Below are 17,978 nucleotides of genomic sequence, written 5' to 3'. Positions count from 1 at the left end.
ACCCAGCACCATTCTGTCACCGCAAAATTTTCTCCTGCTTACACAATCCGACCTGGTAACCGCCATTAAAACAGCCTCAAGCCACTGTACTGATCCCGTAGTGTCTTCCTTGAAGAAACGCAATGATCTACTTTGGGCACATGATAAGATCTTTGTCCCTCAGGAAGTAAGGCCAGCAATCTTAAAGACTTTTCATGACCACAAGTTGGCCGGCCACTTCGGAATACGGAAGACGTCAGAATTGATTTCCCGTTCCTTCTGGTGGCCTGGTTGGAGGCGGGACTCTCAGAAATTTGTCTCCTCATGCATTCCGTGCCAACGTAACAAAGGATTTAAAGCCAAACCCTGGGGATTACTGAGACCCCTACCTATCCCTGAACGACCATGGGCAGACATTTCTATGGACTTTATTGTGGATCTGCCACCCTCAGAAGGGTTTACCACCATCTTGGTCGTGGTTGACCGTCTTTCAAAAATGGCCCACTTCTTGCCCATGATTGGTGCTCCCTCTGCCTTGGACACTGCCAATACTTTTATTAAGGAAATAGTCAGACTCCATGGAGTACCTAACAGCATCGTCTCAGATAGGGGCGCTCAGTTTACTTCTAAATTCTGGAAAGAACTCTGTAAGGCCTTGGAAATCAAGGTCTGTCTCTCGTCCGCTTACCATCCTCAGAGCAACGGTCAGACAGAAAGGACAAACCAATCTCTAGAACAATATCTCCGCTGTTTCTGTTCCGGCTCCCAGGATGACTGGTCTTCCCTTCTGTCTTATGCAGAATTTGCATACAACAATTCTCTACACACGGCTACTAACCAAACACCGTTTTGGTCGAATTTTGGATTCCATCCCTCCTTCCTCCCCAACTCCATCCCTGAAACGTCAGTCCCTGCTGTTCAGGATCGGATAGTCTCTATCCAATCAAATTTTCAAAAGATTCGAGCAACCATGCAAAGAGCTCAAGACGACTACAGGAAGTACTACGACAAAGGGAGAAAGGAGAATCCAGCTTTTGGAATTGGCGAGAAGGTCTGGCTAGCCTCTACTCATCTCAAACTACCCTGCCCTTCACGTAAGTTAGGTCCTAGATTCATAGGCCCATTCACAATCAAGAGAATGGTGAATCCTGTGGCCTTTGAGTTAGACTTACCCAGATCATACAGAATACATCCAGTTTTTCATGTATCTCTCTTAAAGCCAGTAGTTCCTAGTCCATTTCCCGGAAGAGAGGAGCCTCCCCCGCCTCCAGTTGTAATAGATGGGGAGGACGAATTTGAAGTGGAAGCCATACTTAGCTGCAGAAAGTCGGGCAGACAACTTCAGTACCTAGTAAAATGGAAAGGGTACCCATCAGAAGACAACTCCTGGGAACCTTCTGGTAATCTTCATGCTCCAAGATTGATTAGAGCTTTTCATCAGGAACATCCGGAGTTGATGGCCAGCTTGGGCGTCCGGAGGCCGCCCCTTGGGGGGGGCACTATCAGGGAAGTAATTTGACTCAAACTCACCACCTACCTGCGCATAGACGCACACAAATTTGCCATGGATCGGCGCTCCGGCGCACGCACATTCGCAGCCCTACTGAGAGGCGTGCGCGAGTGCGCTCAAGCACACGCATAACGTGAACTCCCTGACCAGCCTATAAAAGGATCCTTAGCACACAGACAAGTTGCTGGTTTGTCTCAGCTCACCTGTGTTTCCCTGCTTCCTGTTCCTGTTTGCCGCTTCCTGTTCCTGTTTGACACTTCCTGCTTTGACCCGGATTGCCTGAAGACTTTGCTGATTCTCTCCTGACCTGACCCCTGGCTTGTTTAAACGGACTTCCTACTCTTAACCTTGCTGCGCACTGGACGGATACTTGTGTTTGACCCTCGGCCTGCCTCTGGATTATTCTCTGTCTGCTGCACTTAGCCTTGCTGGCTCCAGGACTGATCACCTGTGTTTGACCCTCGGCCTGCCTCCGGATTATCCTCTGCACTCAGCCTTGCTGGCTCCAGGACTGATTACTGGTGTTTGACCCTCGGCCTGTTTCTGCACTTTCTTTACTTGTTTTACAGACCTGCTGGCTGCTTACCTTCTGGTCCGGTCCATCCTGCACAAGCCTTCCTCCAGACCTTCACTCAAGTCAGGTATCCCGCTGGAGGCTTGTGCCTCTTGGTGCAACCCATTCCCTGTATCACCTCCAGGGGTGGTGTGCGCTGAGTCGCAACAGCCACCGCTCTCTGCATCTTGGCCTCGGTGAGTACCTCATTGCTGATACATATGGTCCCAAAAGACCCACACCACAGAACAAAGCTGACCTCTCCTTGCTCCTCATCAGCTGGGATCTCCAACCCCACTATACCTTCAGTCCTCTCTGAAACCTGCATTGAAAGGAATGAAGGTGTAGAATTAGGTGTGTCACAGCCAAGTACTTGCGGGCAATCTGCTATCGGTACACCGACGTCCAATTGCACCAGTCAAATTTCCCTGTCCCAGCTGCTGCACCGCTGAAAGAAGTTCACTCCCAGCCATCCACATCCCCAGTGGTTGAATGCTAGCTTGGCTAAACTGCTAGCACTTCAACTGCTGCCTTTTCAGTTGGTAGACTCTGCACCCTTCCGTGAGTTTGTGGAATGTGCGGTTCCTCAGTGGCAGGTTCCCAAACGCCACTTTTTCGCACGGAAGATGATTCCAGCTCTCTACCGGCATGTGGAAGGCAATGTCTTGGCCTCTCTGGACAGGGCGGTCAGCGGTAAGGTGCATATTAACGCTGACTCATGGTCCAGCAGGCATGGACAGGGAGGTTATCTAGCTTTCACGGCGCATTGGGTGACACTTCTGGCAGCTGGGAAGTATGCAGGACAAGGTGCAATAGTGTTGGAGGTTGTTCCGCCACCATACCTCCAAAATGCTACTACTGGTGATTCTGACACACTTCTCTTCTCCACCCCCTCCTCTTCTTCTTCCTCCATGGCCTCCTTCTGTGCTTTATCCTCGGAACCAGCGGTGCACCGTAGGCGTTCAAGGGGCTAAGGGAAGTACGCAGGCAAAAAGATGCCATGTGGTGCTTGTGCTGGTGTGCTTGTAGGACAGGAGCCACACTAGGGCAGATATTCTGTCAGCTCTGCAGGGGCAGGCTGAGAGGTGGTTGACGCCACGCCAGCTTAATGCAGGAATGGTGGTTTGAGACAATGGCACCAACCTCCTCTCCGCCCTCCGACAGGGACAACTGACCCATGTGCCCTGTTTGGCTCACGTCCCTTAACTTAGTGGTGCAGTGGTTCTTGGGCAGGTACTCAGGCTTACAGGATGTCCTGAGGCAGGCCAGGAAAGTCTGTTTGCATTTCCACCAATCATATAATGCCAGTGCTTGGCTGGCTGACCTCCAAAAGGAATTTAACCTGCCAAAAACCGCCTAAGCTGTGACATGCCCACCAGGTGGAACTCAACGTTGGCCATGCTGCAGTGGCTGCACACACAGCACAGGTTGTGGTGTTCCCCTAAATATCCAATACCCAAAAGGCCTGGTAATGGACGGGGGGGGTACCCATGCCGTTTGTCTCACTGATTTTCATCCATATTGCTGGGACCAGACATTACATTAAAGCCGCAAGCAGTTAAAATGACTTTTATTTCTTTAAAAATTAAATTTTGTGCAGGGACTGTTCTAAGCATGGGAAACACGCGCCACTTTACAGGCATACTATAGACAATTACCAGGTATGATATTTAAAGGAATATTTCAAATTTTTTCACTTTAAGCATAATTTAAATCAGTACTCCCGAAAAAACGTCTGTTTTAAAAACTTTTTTTTGCATTGATACATGTCCCCTGGGGCAGGACCCGGGTCCTCAATCCCTTTTTAGGACAAAACTTGCATATCAGCCTTTAAAATTAGCACTTTTGATTTTGAACGTTTGAGTCCCATAGACTTTAACAGGGTTCTAAAGTTTGCGCAAATTTTCGGTCCGTTCGTAGGTTCTGGTGCGAACTGAAGCGGGGGGGGGGGGGGGGGTGTTTGGCTCATCCCTACTTGTGGACATTTAGAGTGGATCTACCATACTCAAAAAACAGCAAACAGAGAAGGAACTAATAGTGGAATACCGTTGGAACTAAATAAATTGCGCAAAAACTAGATGACACTGGATAACTGGATATCTTACAAATCAGTTGCAATTGCATCGTTCTAATTGGTGCAGAGCCGCAATTTCCAAAAGTAGTTTCTGTAATTCTAATCGTGGTTGCGATCAGCATGGTTTCACGTTCTGACCTGGAAATTAGTCATTGTAATCATCCGGAAGTTCCTCTGTTGGTCAGGATCTCCGTCTAGGTGGACATGGAGAGGTCCCTCTTTAGCAAAGAGGAGGTGCTGCTCATTTGCTGGGTAAGTGTAGAATATGTACTTGTCCTTACTCAATGTGGGGGTGGATGTGGTAGTTAGATTTGGTGTGGGTGGGGTTCATTGATTTGTTTGGCATCACCACATATTTGCTTCTGTTCCATGTGCACACATCACTTCCTGCATTTGTTCTGCTGATGTAAATCAGTAAGGACTATGCAAATATAAATGAGAGCTCCTTTCTATTAAAATATATGACTTGTTTCACAGTTGGGCGACTTTTCAAGCAAATTTGGACCTCCGAGTTGCATGACAAGTTGTACCCCATGATTCTCAATGATAACCATTCATATCTGTGCACTTCAAGTTGCAACAACTTCAACGTAGTCCCTGTACTACTTTGGTGTGACTTTCAGGTGACTTGAGGTACATAGGGCACAATATTACACAGGCATTCCCAGAAGTTGGGGCCAAGTTGCCGCAGCAAATGGGCAGCATAATAATGTGACTTTCAGGTCTCAGCAGTGTGAATCAGATTCATGGATAATACCTTTGAATTATGCACTATTCTCACTTGTGCATCCTGCAAGTGGGTCAAATTCGTCCCTGCACTACTTTGGTTTGACTTTATATGAGACTTGAGGTCCATATACCGCAAGATTACACAGGCGTTAGTCGCACAAGTGCAAGTGGGGCCTAATTCAAAGGTGTTATCAATGAAACTCATTAGATTCCTTTCACACTTGGCTGACTTTTCATACAACTTGAGGTCCATAAGGCCCCTTTCACACTGGTACGACCTGAAAGTCCAGCGATTTTGCATCGCTTTTGCCTAAAATTTGAAGTGATTTGAAGTAATGCCAGTGTAAACTTGAGGTCTATGGACGCAGGAGTGGCAGGACAAGTCGCACAAGCGTGAAAGGGGCCTCAGGGCCGGTTCATACGGCTGTGCTGTCCGATGTCGGATGTGATTTTCCTAGCACTGCAAATCACATGCAATGTCTGTGTGATGCAAACTCAGCCATACATATTGTATGGTTGAATTTGCATCGCATTCGGACCAAACTCGCACAGGACCCTTTTTTTGGTTCACAGCAGAATCAGATCACATGGGTGTTGTCTGAATTTGCAGTTCGCTCTGCAATATGTAAATTGATTTGGGAGTGTCATTAGCTTTCTACTGACAATCCCAGAAGTTTGCATATGACAGTGTGAACTTCCTGCGAGTTGTTTGCGATGCGGGAACCCGCACTGGATTCACAGGGTTCCCGTATCACTTCAGTGTGAACTGGCCCTGACCCTAGGTTCACACTTATGCATTTTTCTTGTGCGTTTTGCAGTTTGCAGAAACACTCTACAGTACATTTAAAAAGGTTTCCTATGGTACTAGTTCACATCTATGCATTTTGCGGGCAGTTTGTTTTTCTTGGAAATGGTCAGGGACTTTTTTAACGCAATTTGCGGGTAATAGATTTCAATGGAAACACACCAGAAATGCGACTGTTGCGTTTGTTATGTGATTTTTGATGTGTTTTGCAGATATTATTTTAACACTGTATATAGCTGGTTGCTAACTGGGGGGCCGAGAAGCCAGCCGCCGTGTCCTTAACAACCAATGAGTCATCAGCTGTCAGCGGCTTCCCCACTGAAAGTAAAAAAAAAAAAGAAAAAAAAAAGAAAGACTTTACCAGGCAGGGCAGCCCCAATGAGCCATCTACAGAGTCAGGGACCGCAAGAGTCAGCAAGCCAATACTGTAGCCAGGACCTTAGTAGAGAAGTTTTTCATACATTATGGGCTGCCTCAGCATCTACACTCGGATCAAGATCAGGATTTTGAGAGCAAGCTAATCAGAAGGATGTGTGAACTTTTGAATTTCCGAAAATCAAGAACCACTCCATAACATCCTCAAGGGGACCCACAACCTGAACGTTTCAACCGCATTCTGTTGAATATGCTACATACCCTTCCTTTGGAGAAGAAGCAACATTGGGGCTATTACATTGCTGCAGTGGTTAATGCTTACAATAGCACAGTGAACTACTCTACTGGATACTCCCCTTACCGGTTGATGTTTGGAAGGTAAGCTCGCTTGCCAGTGGATCTAGCTTTTGGAACATCTTTAGATCACACATCTCAAGCCTCTTACTGAGAATACATCGATAGGCTTAGAAAAAAATGAAGACTGCCCATGAGAAAGCTAAGGAAGCACCTACTTCAAGGGAACAGAGAAACAAAAAAAACTTTGACCTTAAAGTAAGGGTTCAAGACCTGCAACTTGGAGATTGGGTACTGTCGCACAACTTAGGGGGGCGGAGAAAGCATAAGCTGGCTGATAGGTGGTGTCCACAGCCCTATATTATCTGCAAACGCTTACCTGGTCTTCCCGTGTATCAGATCCGCCCCCAGGCCCGGATTTACTCCCTTTGCCGCCCCAAGGCCGGGTCCTTCAATGCCACCCCCCCCCCACACACACACACACACACACCACCATTCTGGTCCTTTATCGATGACTGCTACAATAGATCAATTAAAAACATATCTTCACACACGAGAACACTGAAAATAAATGGCATTAAAGTGGTTGTAAACCCTTACAACCAACTTTGACCTACAGGTAAGCCTAGATTAAGGCTTACCTGTAGGTCCAAGAAATATCTCCTAAACCTATATATTTACCCGAAGACAGCCACCGCGCAGGCGCACTGGGGCAGGCCGCAGATTGTGGCGATATGGCGCGAGTGTCGGCTCCCGTGCACATGCGCAGGAGTGACGTCATACCCAGAAGTCGCTCCGGGATACATGGCAGCGGCGAAGAGGAAGACGGAGGACCACTTCGGGGGCTTCGTTCTCAGGTAAGTTATTCATAATGAGCTAGTATGCTATGCATACTAGCTCATTATGCCTTTGCCTTACATGGTGTGCTTTTTGTTAAAAAAAAAATTCTCTGTAATGCAGAAAATGCCTTGTAAAGATTATAGCAGTAAGAATCTCCCTACAATTTTTTAGTTTTAACTTTATTCTAAATTTTGTTTGGGTACAGGGGTACAGCATCACACAACTGCGCAATTGTCAGTTAAATCGACGCAGTGCTGTATCGCAAAAAAATTATTGAAGTGCACTATTTCTATTATTACATTGCTATATAAAATAAAATAGTTCAACTCACCATAAGCAGTATCAGTCAGAGCCTGAGCGTGTCACTTGCCAACATCACCTGCCTTCAGATGCGGATTGTCACTTGCCACAACACCACCTGCCACACATTGCGGATTGTCATTTGCCACGTCACTTGTCAGCGGATGCAGGGTGTCACTTGCCATGCCACTTGTCAGCGGATGCAGGGTGTCACTTGCCACGTCACTTGTCAGCAGATGCAGGGTGTCACTTGCCACGTCACTTGTCAGCTGATGCAGGGTGTCACTTGCCAAGTCACTTGTCAGCAGATGCGGGGTGTCACTTGCCACGTCATTTGTCAGCGGATGAAGGGTGTCACTTGCCACGTCACTTGTCAGCGGATGCAGGGTGTCACTTGCCACGTCACTTGTCAGCGGATGCGGGGTGTCACTTGCGACGTCACTTGTCAGCAAATGCGGGGTGTCACTTGCCACGTCATTTGTCAGAGGATGCAGGGTGTCACTTGCCATGTCACTTGTCAACGGATGCAGGGTGTCACTTGCCACGTCCCTTGTCAGCGGATGCAGGGTGTCACTTGCCAGTCACTTGTTAGCAGATGCAGGGTGTCACTTGCCAGTCACTTGTCAGAGGATGCAGGGTGTCACTTGCCATGTCACTTGTCAGCGGATGCAGGGTGTCACTTGCTATGTCACTTGTCAGCAGATGCAGGATGCCACTTGCCACGTCACTTGTCAACGGATGCAGGGTGTCACTTTCCACATCACTTGTCAGCGGATGCAGGGTGTCAGTTGCCACATCACTTGTCAGCGGATGCAGGGGTTCACTTGCCACGTCACTTGCCAGCAGATGCAGGGTGCCACTTGCCAGTCACTTGTCAGCAGATACAGGGTGTCACTTGCCAGTCACTTGTCAGTGGATGCAGGGTGTCACTTGCCATGTCGCCTGCCACCGGGTCGAAGGGGGCCCCGTCAGGTAGGATGTACGGGGCCCCATGATTTCTAACAGCAGCCCTGATGCCCACTTTAGTGGCTGTCGTGTCTGTACCAAGAAGGGAATCTGTGGACAGGGGACATTCAGGGGCACATCCAGGGGGACGGCGAACTCCCGCCCGCTAGCAAGCCCGTTTCATGGGCACCGCTGCTTATTTCATGGGGACCGGGCTTGTGTACTCCCACTTCCTGGTGGGGGGGAACGCCCGATAGGGCGGATGTGATGCCATCAGCCAGAAATTATGCAAGACATGGGAGGCAACGTGGCCATCATTTCCGGCTAATGACATCACGTCCACCCTATCGTGCGTTCCAGTCACCAGGAAGTGGGAATACACAAGCCCAATCGGTCCCCATGAAATAAGCAGCGATGCCGACGAAACGGGCTGGCTAGCGGGTGGGAGTTTACCGCGAAAGCAGAGAAGTCGCCACAGAAGCGGTGTTGTCCCTGCACCACTGCCGCCCCGAGGCCTGGCCGCGGTGGCCTTGTGGGGTATCCGGCCCTGTCCACCCTGAAGGAAAGACTGGGCCACTCAAAACTTGGCATCAAAACCATTGGTTGCCTATATCCGAAGCCATTAGACTGTTCCCACCTTCTTGCCAAGAGACATATCAGTCTCTTACTTTAAGATCCAGGATTTGTCTGGGCTGTAAACCCAAACTTCAAAAAGAGAAGAGTGATGAGGAAGAACTAACCCTTGATTGGTTATGGGTTTCCTCATCTGAGGACAACTCTACCATTTCTCAAGTTCCTGATACAGTAATGAAACATCCCCCTGTAGAAAGACAAGACCTCCGCTATTTAAAGTTGAAGGGCCTGTGCTCATCCCTGCAAGAGGGAGTGAGGGAGTTAAAATGGAGTCAAGTAACCGGTTAGAGTTGTCAGATCCTGCAGAAACTCCTGCTCCTCTTAGCCATGAAGTAGAAAGTGAGAGTGTTTCTGAGAACCTATAGGAGCCAGCACCTGAGTTAGAACCTGGATGTCGTTAATGGGGAACAGATCGTGAGCCAGAGCCATTGGAAAATATTTATTCTAGACTGATACAGAAAATTTGCCCTCCTAGGAGACTGACCTATGATACCTTTGGGGAGAGCTCTGATGAACTTATTACTACAGCTCAATGTTCAAATCAAGCACTTGCCTCCTTTATCGAGCCTTTGATAGAGGATGACCTTGATCCACCTCTTGACACTACTGGGTGGGCCACTAATCTATTACTGGTCTGTCACAAAAATGATATTACTTTGCCTGATGATGTATATAGTTTATTGTTAGATAACCCTTCTCTAGGTCAGTTGTTGACTGTTGCAGCTGTTGGTTTATAAAATAAATAATAACTAACTGTTTACTTTTTCTTATGGTGCTGTAGAATGATTTCACAGGTTGTGTCCTGTCTTCCGAGACCAAAGACTTTCAAGTGGGCAGAGGATGTAGCGACAGTGGACTACAATTACCAGTTAAACAGACTAACCCCCTTCATTCTCCATCTATTCCAATGCCCCTCTAGTGCTGGGCTCCAGTAACTGTCATCATATCTGTGAACCAAATAGGGACGATTGTGGGACTAGTAGTATTTGGATCAGCCATTCATATGTTGTGATATTACCTCCGGACTACACATCCCAGATACCCCTGCGCAACACAAGGGGGCCAATGGGAGGAACTATAAAAAGGGTCAGCAAATCTGCCAAATATTCTTCATAAGCCTCACCAAGTGCCCACCTCTTTGCTGCTGGGAGAGAGGGCTGAAGTCTACCACACGGTGATCGAGTAACTCCAACCCTGCCCTGGAGGGCCTAACTCTGCTGGCTGTTCATCAGACATCCACGTGGCATCAACTCAGCAGACGGACCCAACGACCGCCTGTATCCTGCAGCTGGTGGGTCATCGCTGTTAGTCCTTCCGAAGCACATCCAGTCCAGAGTTGCTGTTCCAGAGGCTTCTATCCGGACCTGTCATTGGTGAGAGGGCAGTCGCCCAGCAGTTGCAATCCTTATCTAGTTATCTTGCTTGAACACTGTGTACAGACACCTTGCCCATGGAAAAACGTTACTGTATTACATAAGACACTGTACATAATACTCCTTACCCTAAACTACTTCAAGGAAAAGCACTAGCCTGTTTAAGCAGTCTTGCTTGTCATCAAATCCCGGTGCCATATTTGGATATACTGTAATCTAATGAGCTCCAACTGCCGGTGAAGACTATTGTAGGTCTGCATACTGGACATTGCTGTTGTTATTGGTTAGAGGGCCACATATCCTGCTCCTATACTATCTGATCTCTCATTACTACTGTGTGCCACACTGAGGCAGTTTTCATGCATTTTAGAGCTAGAAATAGTGCCTGTAAAGTGCCTTAAAGCGGTGGTAAACCCGCTGAAAAAAAACTTTTTTTTCATACCTGCAAGGGAAAAAGCATAATGAGCTAGTATGCACCGCATACTAGCTCATTATGAAATACTTACCTTAGAACAAGGCCCCGACATCTCGCCCGATACACGCCAAGGGAGCTGATGTGTTCCCTTGGTGTGTCTTCCGGATATCGCGGCTCCAGCGCTGTGAGTGGCCGGAGCGGCGATATCGTCACTCCCGCGCATCCACACGGGAGATTTCTTTCCGGCAGGGTCCGGCATCTGCTGGGCTTCCAGCCGAGAAACCCCTGTATGGTTTAGGAGATATTCCCCTGGCAATAAGCCACTGATTGGTACGCCTTATTATAGGCTTACCTGTAAGTAATAGTGAAAAAAAAGACTATAAAACCGCTTAAAAACTGCCTCCCGTGCTTTCTGAGTGCTTTTAAACTTGGGCGGTGCACTTGTGGGACGTTAGAAAAAATCCTGCAAGCAGCATCTTTGGGGCAGGTCTGGGTTGGGATTTGGGGCAGTGGGGGTAAATCTTCTTGGGGGAATATGACCTTGGGGGGGGGGGGGGGAGATTTGTACTGAGAGGAAGGGGTTTGGTTGTCCTGAGCGTTCCCATGCGGTGTGATTTTGGAGTCCATTCATTTGACTGGGCTTTAATTCACACTAGAACACAGAAAAATTTGTGCATGCACTACATTTTGGTGGTGTGTTTGCAATTTGGTTTACAGGTGGCGTTAACAATACAATGGCACCTGCAGCAGATCACAAGGGTAGTTCTTTCCAGCAGTGTGAAAAACACTCACACAAGAATAAATACAAAATACTATTTAACCACTTGGGTACCGCGCTATTGCCGAATGACGGCATTAGCGCGGACCTAGATTTCCAGGACTACGTCTATTGACGTCGTCCTGGTTACGAGCGGCCTGCGCGCCCCCTGAGGGGCGCGCGCGGCGCGCTCTGTGATCGGCGAGTCCGTGAGACTCGCCTGATCACCGATCCGTGTAAGGGGTCGATCCCGACCCCTTATCACGTGATCAGCTGTCAGCCAATGACAGCTGATCATGTGATAGAACAGAGCCGGTAATCGGCTATTATTCCTCCTCGCGCTGACAGCGCGAGGAGAAAAAAAAAAAGCCGATCACCGGCGGCCGTGATCGGGACATCAGTCCCGATCACGGCCAGCAATGAAAGGCACCACATGCCACCTGCCAGTGCCCACCTGCCTCCCGCAGTGCCATCCTGAAATATAACAAAGTAAAAGTAAGTGCCCCCCGTCTGTGCCCATAATGCCCACAGTGCCACCCCACAGTGCCACCCACAGTGCCACCCCACAGTGCCACCCCACAGTGCCACCCACAGTGCCACCCACAGTGCCACCCACAGTGCCACCCAATCTGCCTCAAAGGTGCTGCACCCCAGTGCCGCCCATCAGTGCCCAGCAGTGCCGCCCATCAGTGCCCAGCAGTGCCGCCCATCAGTGCCCAGCAGTGCCACCTATCAGAGCCACCTATCAGTGCCACCTATCAGTGCCCATCAGTCCCATCTATCTGTGGTACCTATCAGTGCCCATCCGTGCCACCCATCCGTGCCACTTATCCGTGCCACCCATCCGTGCCATCTTATCTGTGCCCATCTTTGCCCATCAGTGCCGCCTTATCTGTGCCCATCGGTGCCGCCTTATCTGTGCCTATTAGTGCCGCCTTAACTATGCCTATCAGTGCCCACAAGTGCAGCCTATCAGTGCCCACCAATGCAGCCTATCAGTGCCCACCAATGCAGCCCATCAGTGCCCACCAATGCAGCCTATCAGTGCCGCCTTATCAGCGCACTTCAATGAAGGAGAAAAATGACCCGTTTGCAAAATTTTATAACAAACTATTAAAACATGATTTTTTTTTTTTTTTTTTTTGCATCTTTTTTTGTTTGTTTAGCAAAAAATAAAACTCCGAGCTGTAACTAAATACCACCAAAAGAAAGCTCTATTTGTGGGAAAAAAATGATAGAAATTTAATTTGGGTACAGTGTAGTATGCCCGCGCAATTGTCATTCAAAGTGCATCAGCGCTGAAAGCTGAAAATTGGTCTGGGACTGAGGGGGGTTTAAGTGCCCAGTAAGCAAGTGGTTAAAAAAAAAAAAATTCTTTACATAAATAACAACAAATGAAGGGGCCGGTCACATGTGCTTTGCTATCTGAAGAGCTGTCAGCATTCGGATTGCTCTTGAGAGAGCTTTTAACAAGTGGTTACTACCTGCTTTAACTCCTCACTAGCACAACGCAATCATGTGCTTTGCATGCAGTTGCGGGGCATTTGGAGAGGAGCACTATTCACTTGGATGGGTCTTTTTCAACAAGGGCATAGTTTCTGCCATGCTGTGAATGAAACACATCATCATAGTCATGGCATGTGTAAACTGCTAGCCACTGCCTTCTTTGCAGTTTGGCGGGCAGTAAAAGCACAGCTCAACCATGGGTTTTTACCACTCCCAAACTCATGTGTGAATGAGCCCTAAGGACTCATTTATCCATGTACTCTGGGCATATGAATGAGTACATTTTTCACACAGCTAGAGCTGCCTGTTACTCTAAGAGCCGGTTCACACAGGGGCGACACGACTTCCAGGACGACTTTGTGAGGCAACTTGGAGACGTCCTAAACACGACCTGGGGCGACTTACAACACGACTTTAAGTCGCCCCAGGCCAGGCGACTTTTGCCATGGCCAATCAGAGAATGAGCTCTGAAGGGGGAACTCCACGCCAAATTTATGAAACAAAATTGGCGTGGGTTCCCCCTCCGAGAGCATACCAGGCCCTTAGGTCTGGTATGGATTCTAAGGGGAACCCCCTACGCCGAAAAAACGGCATGGGGCTCCCCCCCAGATCCATACCAGACCCTTGTCCGAGCACGCTACCCGGCCGGCCAGGAAAGGGGGCGGGGACGAAGCGAGCGCCCCCCCCTCCTGAGCCGTACCCGGCCGCGTGCCCTCAACATGGGGGGTGCCTTGGGGAAGGGGGGGCTGCACGGCCCCCCACCCCAAAGCACCTTGTACCCATGTTGATGAGGACAAGGGCCTCTTCCCGACAACCCTGGCCGTTGGTTGTCGGGGTCTGCGGGCGGGGGCTTATCGGAATCCGGGAGCCCCCTTTAATAAGGGGGCCCCCGGATACCGGCCCCCCACCCTATGTGAATGAGTATGGGGTACAATGTACCCCTACCCATTCACCTGTGAAAAAAATGTACAAAAAAAAAACACACAAGGGTTAAAATAGTTTATTGCACAGCTCCAGGGGTCTTCTCGCCGAACTCCTCCGCTATCTTCTGCTAGCTCTTTTTCTAGCGGAGGAGCCTGGCTTTCTTCTTCGTCGCCGCCGCCCTCTTCTTCCGGCTTCGGGGGTCTTGTCCCCCTCTTCAGTTCTTCTTCCAGCTCTTTTACTAGCGGTGGCCCGGTCTTCTGTCGTCTTCCATTCTTCTTCTTCTTCTTCTTCTTCTCCTCCTCCTCCTCCTCCGGCCACAGTGCTCTTGTGAATGAGCCCCAATGCCTCATTCACACACAGAGCTTTATTTATTCCTCAATACATATTTTTGGTAAGGGGGCCTGTCATGTAGACTGTAGAGTGCCCCGTAATTTCTAACAGCTGTCCTACAGGAGGGCCAGCTGTACTGCCTTATCAACAGCCCTGGCAATACCTAATACTACTGTGTCCCTGCAATGTGCCATATTAGTAATAGCTACCACTGTTGTGTGCTCTGCAATGTTCTTGAGTAGGGATGAGCTCAGGAGTCCGCCAGGATATCATAGTAGCATTAGCTATTGTGTGCCCTACAATGTATCTTAGTAGCATTAGCTATCGTGTGCCCTACAATGTATCATAGTAGCATTAGCTATCGTGTGCCCTACAATGTATCATAGTAGCATTAGCTATCGTGTGCCCTACAATGTATCATAGTAGCATTAGCTATCGTGTGCCCTACAATGTATCTTAGTAGCATTAGCTATCGTGTGCCCTACAATGTATTATAGTAGCATTAGCCTCTGCTACTGTATGCCCTGCATTGTACTGTAGTAGGTTTAGCTTCTACTACTGTGTGCTCTGCAATGTACTGTAGTAGTTTTAGCTACTACTAATGTGCGCTCTGCAATGTACCATAGTAGCATTAGCTACTACCACAGTATGGGTGACTTTCTGTACTCTTTTGGAATGAAATAGAGTTCCATCCCTGCCATCCAGGAACAGCTGTGCGTTTTCCTCAATAAACACAGGGCTTCCTTTGATTGGCTGAACTGAAAACCAACCCTCTTCTAAACTTTTTTGTTAGGACTGAATATTCTCTTTAAGGAAATTGTTTATTTCAGCCAGCTTGGCCCAAACAAGCTGTTTAATAAAGTGGAGGTCAACTTTAATTAATATGGGTTCAGGTATTAATATTATTATTATTATTATTTTTTTTGCAAAAGATGGAATTTGCCTTACATTTTATAAATGGGGCTTCGTAAAATGAATAGTGGCAATCCCATTAAAGGAGAAGTATGGGATTAGAAAGAAACAAGCATCCATACTCCCCTCCATGCTGCAGTATCGGTGTTATATGCTGTTTCTGTCCTGCGTCGGCTCTAACCCCGGGAGCTGAGTGATCACATGCAGGGGTGTGTCTACCACGAGGCAAACAAGGTGTATGCCTTGGCTGTCACTTTTGAAGGGGATGATGCTAGTTGCCACCTTTTTTTCAATTCAAACCTGAGCACTTTAGCGTTGCACAGCTATTTTTCTTTTTATAGTGTAAACTTTACATATATTTTGCAATTAAATAACATTTCTAAATTAATTTCTAAATTAATTTAATTTCTTTAAATTAAATTGATTTCTAAAGTAATCACAAGAGTCTCCCTTAACACCAGACTCCACAGAGTTCCCCTTTTATATCTGAACTCACAGAGTTTCCATACACTGACTCTGCAGACTCTGATGTAAGGGAGGACTCTTGGGACTCTAACATAAGGGATGCTCTGGGAACCCTAATCTAAGGGGGAACACTGAGAACACTGATGTAAGGAGAGGACTCTGATGTAAGGAGGAACACTGTGGCCTCTGGTGTAAAGAGGAATTCTGATGTAAGGGGTGCTCTCAGAACCCTGATTTACCTCCGTGTACTCACTCAGAGACAAAGGGGAGAAGGGGGAGGGTGGAGAATTCAGTCACAGACAGGGATGGTGAGCTCATTTACCCCTTGGCAGTCAGCACTTCTCATCCAGATGTTTCTGAGGCTACTGTATTCTCAGTGGATTTTCCCACCTCCACTTTGCTTTTGTGAGCCACAGAGCCAGGGATTGGAGTGTGGGCAGAAACACAGGGGCAGGGGTGTATAGAAGAGGTGCAGATCAAGCTCCCTTTTTTCTCCCATCTGTGTGAACGTGTGAAAAACACACTCTCGGCTTACACAACTGCAGCCAGCAACCCTGCTGGGAAGCCATAGTCCAGTCTGAATAATGTGTCCGGGTTTCAGGTGGTCTGAACCCCGGACGCATGATTCCAAACCCAAACTGTCTGGGTGAATCCTGGACAGGTGGCAACCCTAGGTGGTGCCTGTACCAGGATGATGCCTGCAGCTATCACCCCGTTATCGTTTTTTTTAGAGCTGGTGGTTGGCTTACTAGCCACCCGATTGCTATTAGAAGCAGTGGGAGGGGACACCTCCCCCTACCATCTTCCGTGGCTCTCTCTGGCTCTCCCATCCCACCAGGAGACCCAATCAGCCACCTGGCACGTCTGCTGGCTAGCTGGACAGCGTGCACAATTTTTAAAGTGGCTGGGACAAAGCCCGCCACTGGGCGGAGGAGGAGATGTAGAGGAGCTGTTGCCCGCCACCGTGCTGGAGGAATCTGGAGCCACAGCCCGCCGCCTGCCACAGTGCTGGAGGAAACTGGAGCCACAGCCCGCCACTGTGCTGGAGGACACCAGGTTAATGCTGCCGCCAGATGCAGCGGGGGCACTGCTACTGATGGCAAACAAGCTTTAGCTATACTTCTCTTTGAAATAGGTTTGCATTGCACTCTAATTTCCACAGTAGGCCTATAGCTGTTCTGTGGGGTACTATGATGAAAGCACACAGCTCTGTTCCCAGCATGTGAAGTATGTACAGTCATTGTGGTCTCCCGTCACTGCAGACACACGAAGGGCCTTTGTTTACCGTGTGGCTTTGTAAAGAGACAGAAGCAAAGGCCTGTGGCGGGAAATGAGCATACTGCAATCTATCAAAGCGGAAGGTAACCCTGGTCAGCCCACCTCCACACAGCCCCTGCTAACCGACCATGACTAATCAGTAAGCACCATCTCTACTGCACAGTTCTGAGGAAAATATAACCAATGCTATTCCCAGTCATACCACTGCAGGCTGTCTACACAAAAGGGAAACTGAAATTACATCTGTGTTTCTATAGAGATACAGCACAGAGCTTTTAAATGGTATATAAAGTATATAAATAAAATACACATGCAAACAGTGTAGTTTGTAGACATTAAATTACAATAAGTAATTATGCTAAAAAGAAAGAAAAACAAAACAGGGCTCGTCCGGGATTTGAACCCGGGACCTCTCGCACCCAAAGCGAGAATCATACCCCTAGACCAACGAGCCTCAGCTATAGTAGTTCTGTACACAAATAGTATACTGGAGCGTCTCACTACAAGAAAAATAATGTCAAATAATAAAGTAACAGCACTGAAGAACGTCATGAAAGTCATGAGAGGACCCAAGAAATTTGAAACAATGTTTGAATCAGTGACATTACCCATATTATAAACAAGAATATGTAACTGAATTTTTTACTTTGGTGTCTAGTAAGTAGTAGTACTGTGGTGAAGAGATGGTAACAGAGCCAATAAAAATACAAATATATGCTTTGTTACAAAGGTTTTAGTAATAGTCATTTACAGCATTGGCAATCAGTGTGAGCAATTTTAATGGTTACATACAAAGGAGATCCATAGGAAATACAGATTTATATATAGCATTAAAAATGTATTTCCAAAACAATAAAACGAATTAAAAAAATTGTCTGATTTCAATAATACAAAGAATAAAAAAAAAAAAAAAAAATTATTTCAACAATACAAATATTTGCCTCTATGTTAGCCTATATATCCATGCACACTCCTCAATGT

At 47.7% G+C, this 17,978-nt stretch overlaps 1 non-coding gene across 1 annotated transcript; it reads right to left on the bottom strand.

The window, feature by feature from the left end:
* Positions 1–17,379: 17,379 nt before the first annotated feature.
* On the bottom strand, positions 17,380–17,451 carry TRNAP-UGG (transfer RNA proline (anticodon UGG)). Its single transcript has one exon. It is a non-coding gene; the product is annotated as a tRNA-Pro (tRNA).
* Positions 17,452–17,978: the final 527 nt, after the last annotated feature.

Source organism: Lithobates pipiens, unplaced genomic scaffold (assembly GCF_037356315.1).
Source record: "Lithobates pipiens isolate NorthernLeopardFrog02 unplaced genomic scaffold, aLitPip1_a1.2 Scaffold_1, whole genome shotgun sequence".
In the NCBI taxonomy this organism is placed as follows: Eukaryota; Metazoa; Chordata; class Amphibia; order Anura; family Ranidae; genus Lithobates; species Lithobates pipiens.
This window is presented reverse-complemented; position numbering and strand designations above follow the sequence as displayed.